The sequence below is a fragment of the Onychomys torridus genome, chromosome 7 (assembly GCF_903995425.1).
Source record: "Onychomys torridus chromosome 7, mOncTor1.1, whole genome shotgun sequence".
NCBI lineage: Eukaryota > Metazoa > Chordata > Mammalia > Rodentia > Cricetidae > Onychomys > Onychomys torridus.
Window position 1 is genome coordinate 85,181,629 of NC_050449.1, and position 8,000 is coordinate 85,189,628.

Here is an 8,000-nt window from a genome sequence, read left to right on the forward strand (position 1 = left end):
GGTTGTACTTCATTTCAGGGTGACATTCTTGAAGAGCTCACCACAGGGCACCATAATATAATTATGTAAACTCAAACTGCTCTTGTTGGATCAAACAATATATTCAATATATGTTAAGTTCAGGTCTGCCAGAATCAGCTTTGCAAGAATAAAGTTTAGTATACCAACAACATTGGCAGGGCACAGATCATGAAAGGAATCACTTACTAGCTGTAGGTACTATGGTTTATGCCACCAAGAAGACTAAGGATGTCTAGAGGCTTAGGGAAGTGGTAAAATTACATTGTGTGGGACTGTATGTAATGGTGACTTCAGCTTGAGAATTCTCAATGTAAAAGTACAGCTCTTATCTGTGGTGATACATTGTGTACCCCAATAAAGCTTACTTGAAAATTGTGTATCCCCATAAAGCTTGCCTGGGGATCAGAGAACAGAGCCAGCCACTAAATTAGACATAGAGGTCAGGCAGTGGTGGAACACACTTTGAATCTTATCACTCGGGAGGCAGAGATCCATCTTGATCTCTGTGAGTTCAAGGCCACACTGGGCTACATGAAATAGAACCAGGCAGTGGTGACACACACCTTTAATCCCAGGAAATAATGTGGCAGAATACGGAAAGGTATATAAGGCATGAGGAAACAGGAATTCTCTCTCTTGAGGCTGAGGACTTCATATAGGTAAGCTAGTGGCTGGCTGTTCTGCTTCTCTGATCTTTCAGGGAAGCTTTATTGGGGTATACAATATATCACCACTTATCTCAAACAAGGCAAGATTACTCTGCAGTCAAATATGAGTGAGCATGGCCTGTGAACACAGGCTCATGTTTCACAAAACACAGTCTTCCAACATGGTAGCAGCTTCATGAAGTTCTGATTGCAATAAAACAAAGTCATAAATCAGTATTATAAAATATATGTGTGGGAACATTAGGCAGGTTGTAGACATGTGAGGAAATCTCTGCTATAGGCCTTGGATGCTATCTGATGACATTCTTTGCCATCTGGTTGGTGGAAGTTAGTGGTCCCTTATACACTATCAATAGATTTACTTGATAGTCACAAGGATGGGTATTAGGAAAACACAGCAGCGAGCAATGAATGGCCATAATTGGAGTTAAAGGTAACCCAAATCACTTGGTTCTTGACCTGAGACATTCCATCTTTCCACAATCACAGAGGTTCTATTTTCTCTTTTCACCTTTGTGCTTTATGTGGGTTCTGGAAGTCAAATTCACGTCTTCAGTGTTGTGAGGCAAGCGTCTTTACTTGCCAAGTCATTTTATAGGCCTATCACTGAGGAGGCCCCCCCACACACACCTTTTTGTTTGTTTGTTTGTTTGATTTTTTGAGACAGGGTTTCTCTGTATCCTGGCTGTCCTGGAAATCACTCTGTAAACCATGCTACTCTCAATCTCAGAGATCTATAGACCATGCTAGCCTTGATCTCAGTGATCCATCTGTCTCTGCCTCCCAACTACAGGGATTAACAGTGTGTGCTACCACCACCACTCAGCTTCAATCTGTGTTGAAGAATCTTTAATATAGGTGTGGCTTTAAAAAAAAAAAACAATCCATAGATGAATTAATCAGTCAGAGAGTAGGGACATGAGGTTATGATGAAGATTTTTAAATAAAATTCTATAAGAAAGTGCTACTCACAGAGGAGTAAAATAATCTCACTGTGGGGAAAAAAAGCACAGAATACAGAGCTGATCCAGGAAGCCCCAGTGCAAGGCTGACTCTAGAGACTCCTCAGAGTCTCAAAATTACGTGTTGGACTGGTTCCAGATTCTAGGGGCAGGACAAGGAGTCAAGTAAAGTCAACTAGGACTCTATTGCCTTTAATATTTTAGGGATATTTTCAAGAAAGGAGTATAAATGCTGTGAATGTAAAACAGGATAAGGATGTTATGGCAGGCTGGTATCTTAGTTAAGGTTTTCATTGCTGTGAAGAGACACCATGACTATGGCAACTCTTACAAAGGAAGACATTTAATTGGGCTGGTTTACAGATTTGGAGTTTTAACCCATTATTGTCATGGTGGGATATGGTGGTGTGCAGGCAGACATGGTGCTGGAGAAGGCGCTGAAGAGTTCTACATCTTGATCTGAAGGTAGCAAGAGAGACTGTTTACAGGGAGAAGCTTGAACATATATGAGACCTCAAAGTCTACCTAGACAGTGACACACTTCCTCCAGCAAGGGCACACCGCCTAATAGTGCCACTTTCAATGGGCCAAGTATTCAAATACGTAAGTCTATGCAGGGCATACCAGCATATTCAAACCACCAGCAATGGCTACCATAGTAGCAGGGATGGGACTGTCAAGGAATGAATGATCTGAGTAGATAGAAAACAGGCTTATTTAGTCTACTGTAAGGGGCAGCAGACTAGACATTAAAAATGCCACCTGTAGCATGAGGCACTGAATTGCAATGTCTTTGTTTTAGGGTGAGGTGCTACTTTGCAGCTTCTTAGCATCTCATTCCTGCCATGTGATTAAGGTAGTCAAAATGGTTTGTGTATGGTCTTGGAAGGTTGGCATGAGTTGTGTTGTGTGTGTGTAATAAGTAGTCATGAGATCTTTAGCATGCAAATAAGTACTATCGTAAGTGACTAGTATGAACTATATGAAGAAACCTAGCTTACAGCACTATGTAATTAGCAGTATGGCTCAAGGCAAACTTTTCTTTTTGGGTTTTCTTGAATAAGCTTGAGAAAAACTCTCTAATGAAACTGCAATAATAAATAATGCTGGTTCATGGAGAAGTTGAGACCAATTGCCTCTTAAAATGATTCTTTTAAGGGAAGTGTTGTAACCATGGGGCCATGACCAGGCCTTGAGATGGGAGAACCTTAGAAGACATAGCTTAAAATGAAAGATAAGAAAAGATAACACTCACAAACAGCATGGCAGGGAACCTGAGAGAGTCTTCCAAGAAAACCACAAACAAAAAGAAGGTATGGCTTTTGTTAAGTTTTATTGGGTAATGGGAAATTCCACCCTACATTAATTTAGTTTAACACAGTGACTCCTGTTATGCATGGAGCCAATACTAGATGGGACCCTAAGTTTCTCTTCCAGCTATAACAGAAAACACTCAGTTTGATACAACGTTTTCAAAGTAACAGATTGTAGAAGGGCATGGCCTTCTTGTGTGTGTGTGGGTCATTGGATTCCCTTTCAGTTCTTTGTCTCACTGATAAAAGAATTTAAAAACAGGCTTACAAGCATTCTAGATGACTATTTTATTAAACATTTATAGAAAAACAACAGTACATGAAGCTAAAAACCCCAGCAAGCACAAAGCACAGAGCGAGGGGATGTAGAGAAAAAGGCATGCTTTTTCAGGTAGGCATGGAGGTCTGAGAAATGGTTAGAAGGGCCAAAGTGTGAGAGTAAATAGGCTTAGGAATGGTGAACCATATGTCTGAGAGAGGGCACCCGATTCTAGCCTCTTGTGCTCCATAGCAAAAGACTGCATCAGGGACACGTGTTAAGAAATAGGAATAGCATATTGAACCACAAAAGACTCCAGATAGCCAAAAACAATCCCGAGTAAAAAGAACAATGCTGGAGGGATTGCAATTCCAGACCTCCAGATATATTACAGAGCCATAGTAACAAAAACAATATGGTACTGACATAAAAAAACATACCTGCAGATCAATGGAACAAAACAGGAGACAGAAATGCGAGTACATATAATTAAAGCCATCTAATATTTGTCAAAGATGTCAAAACCACACACTGAGCAAAGGCAACATCGCCAACAAATGGTGCTGGGAAAACTGGATATCTACACGTAGAAGAATAAAAACAGAGCCATATCTATCACCCTGCACAAAAATCTGACTCCAAATGGAATCAAAGACCTAAATGTGAAACCTGGAACACTGAACCTGCTAGAAGAAGTACACATGGGGAATACCCTACATGCCATAGATGTAGGAAAAGATTTTTGAATAGGGCCCACTTTGCTAGGAATTGAGGCCAGCAATCGATAAGCAAGACCTCTAAAACTGAAAAGCTTCTGAACAGCTAAAGAAACAATCAGTGCAGATTTTGGGACGAAGCCAACTTGTTTATGGTGGACAATCTTTTTGATGTGCTTTGGATTTGCATTTGTAAGTTTTTTTGTTTTTTTTTTTTCTCCTGAGACAGGGTTTCTCTGTATAGCTTAGTGCCTTTCCTGGAACTCACTAGGTAGATCAGGCTGGCCTTGAACTCACAAAAATCTGCATGGCTCCACTTCCCAAGTGCTGGGATTAAAGGCATGCGCCACCACTGCCAGGCCATTTGTAAGTATTTTATTGAGAATTTTTGTACATATGTTCATTAAAGGTATTGGGACATGATTTTCTTTTTCTTTTTTTAAATCTTCATCTGATTTTGGTATCAGGGTAATCCACACATTGTAAGAAGAGTTAGAAAGCACTCCTTTTCTATTTTATGGAATAATTGGCAAAGTGGTGGTAGTTCTTTGAGGGTCTGGTAAAATTCTGTCCTGAACGAATCTGGCTATGGGCTTTGTTTCGTCGGGAGATTTTTAATTACTGCCTATATCTCATTGTTTACTATGGGTCTATTTAAATTATTTTCTTCATCTTAGTTTAATTTTGCTAGGTCATACATATGTATTGAGAAATACGTCACCCATTTGTTTTATGCATTCCAGTTTAGTGTAGTACAGATTTTTAAAGTTTGTCTGTATGATTCACTGAATTTTCTCAGAATCTTTGTAATGTTTCTTTCTTTGTCTATAATTTTATTAATTTATGTCTTCTTTATCTTTCTTTTAGTTAATTTGGCTAAATGTTTGCCAATTTTAAGTCTTTGAAAAGAACCAACTCTTGGTTTCATAGATTTTTTTGTTTGTTTGTTTGAATTTCATTAAATTCAGCGTTGGCTTTTATAATTTCTACCCATCTTATCTTTTTTGGTGTTGTTTGTTCTTGTTTTTCTAATACTTTTGGATGCAGCATTAAGTTATTAATGTAGGATTTCTCCAGTTTTTTTTTTTTTTTTTTTTAAATTTTAAATGTGTACATCATACTATATACTTTACTGTTGGGATTTCCTTCATTCTGTCCCATAAGATTTTGGTATGTTATGTTTTCATTTTCATTCAATTCTAGATACTTTTAGTTTTTCTTTTTGATTTCTTCTTTCACCCAATTTTGATTCAGTAGGGTGTTGTTTAACTTCCATGACTGTACTTCCTCTTGTTGTTGATATCTGGTTTATTCCTGTGTGGCTACATGATGTGCAGGTTGTTATTTCAGTATTCCTAAGTTTGTTGATTCTTGCTTTGTATCTCAGTATGTGGCTGGCTTTAGAAAACATTCCATGGGCTATTGAGGAGGAACTATATTCTTTAGTGCTTGGGTGGAAGGTGAGATCCATTTTGATCTATGATGTTATTTAGCCTCTAAGTTTTTCTATTTATTTTTTTGTCTTGGTCTATTGATAAAAGAAGGTAGAGTATTGAAGTCACACACTATCACTGTGTTAGGGTCAATTCATGATTTTAAATATGTTAATTTTAAAACCCTTTCTTTTACAAAACTGGTATCCCTATGTTTGGCACATAAATGTTTAGAATTGTAATATCCTCTCAGTGGATTTTCCTTTAATAATTATGAAGTGTCTTTCCTTATCTCTTCTGATCAGTTTTGGCTTGAAGTTATTTTGTCAGATACTAGACTAGCTATTCTGCTGTCTGTTTGTTACATTTGCTTGAAAACTTTTTCCCACCTTTTAGCCTAAGGTATGTCTATCCTACATAGTAACGCGTTTCTCAGAGGCAGCAAAAAGATGGATTCTGTTTTTTAATCTAATCTTTTAATCTGCATCGTTTTTTGCTGGGGAACCAAGACTTAATACTGAAGTTATTATTGAACAATATTAATTCTTGTTATTTTCTTGTAACATTGCTCTTAGACTTCTTTTGGTTAACTGTTCTGGGATTATATATTCCTTTTGCCCTCTTGGGTATATTTGCACTTCTCTTCAGCATGAAGTGCCCCTTATAATATCCTTTACAGAGCTGGGTTTATGAGTACACATTCCTTAAATCTGTTTGTTTTGTTGTTGTTGTTGTTTTCTTGAGACAGGGGTTCTCTGTGTAGCTTTTGGAGCCTGTCCTGGAACTCACTTTGTAGACTGGCTTCGAACTCACAGATCCACTTGCCTCCTGAGTGCTGGGATTAAAGGCATGTACAACCACCACCACCACCCAGCCCTTAAATCTGTGTTGTTTTTTTTTTTTCTTTTTGTGGAGCTGAGGATCGAACCCAGGGCCTTGTGCTTGCTAGGCAAGCACTCTACCACTGAGCTAAATCCCCAACCCTAAATCTGTTTTTATAATGAAAAGTTTTTCTTTCTCCTAAAATTGTGCCTGATAGATTTTTGAGTATAGTAGTCTGCACTGGCATCTATGGTCATTTAGAACTTACAGGACATCAGCCTGGCCCCTCTGGTTTTCAAGTACTAGCTTTCTGTCTACTTGGTGTTCTGTATGCCTCTTATACCTTAATAGGTATCTCTTTCTTCATATTTTGGTAATTTTCTTCTATGATTTTGTTGAAAATATTTTTTGACATTTTACCAGTTTCTTCTTTTTCTGGTATATCTATTATTCATAAGTTTGTTCTTTTTATAGTGTCCCAGATTTTCTGCTGTTCTACTCCTGTTTTTCTTCGATCATTTCCTCTACCTGGTCTTCAATACTTCATATTATTGCTATAATCTGATCCAACCTATTGTTTAGACTTTCAGGGACTTAAGAGTCCTTCCTTTTCCAGTAAGTGGGTGCTCAGTCAATTCCTCAATCCCTCCTCCCTTTCTTCAGCAGGACTCCGGGAGCTAGGCCCACTGCTTGGCTGTGGGTCTCTGTATAACTGAATATACCTAGAAAAACAGGTTCTGACTGCCACCTAGGGAAGACAGAGGGGTCCAGTGTCTGTCTGATTCTCTTATAAGCTCCAATGAATCCAATACTGAAAATGGTTGGTAACGACTTATTTCTTATAGGCCAAGGAACTCTCAAAAGTGCTGGACCACATATTCCCTGAGCCTTTACAGGACTTTTACATATCACCTGCCTCTCAAAGGTATACAGCATGTGCTTTTCTGGAGCATGCTCTGTTCTTCAGAAGCCCAGGGAAGTCCTAGTCTTCACTAAGTGGCTTCTTTTACATGTTAATCTTGATGTTTCATTCCAGTTCCTATTCTCTGGTCACAGCCTGATATCTGAGTGGAAAGGTGAGGAGGGGAGGGGAAGGGAGGGAAAGGGGAGGGGAACGGGAGGGGAGGGGACAGGAAAGAGGACTCTGGCAGTCTGTGATCTGACAGGGACTGTTCCCATTTTTCTCATCGAAACCAGGCTGTATCCAGCAGTAAGTATCATTCTACACTGTGTAAACAATGGCTTTTCAGACTGTGTCTTTCCCTGATAGACTCCATTTTTTCTTTTTTAATTAATTTTTATGTATTTTATTTAACGTTTTTCCATTTATTTTATATACCGACTACAGTTTCCCCTCCTCCTCTCCTCCTGTTCCCCTATCCCCTCTGCCTCCCATCTACTCCCTCCCCACCCACTCCTCCATTTCCATTCAGAAAGGGGCAGACCTCCCATAGGCTTGAACAAATTATGGCTCATCAAACAGAGGCAGGACTGAGCTCCTCTCCCTGTATAAAGGCTGGACAAGGTAACACAGCACGGGGAACAGGTTCTCCAAAGTCAGCTAAGTGCCAGGGACAGGTCCTGATCTCACTACTGGGAGCCCCATAAACAGACCAAGCTACACAACCTTCACACACATGTAGAGGGCCTAGGTTGGTCCATGCAGGCTCCCTAGCTGTTGGTTCAGAGTCCATGAGCTTCCAAGAGCTCAGGTCAGCTATCTCTGTGGGTTCCTCCATGATGACCTTGACCCCCATGGCTTGTACAATCCCTCCTCCCTTTCTTCAGCAGGACTCCGGGAGCTAG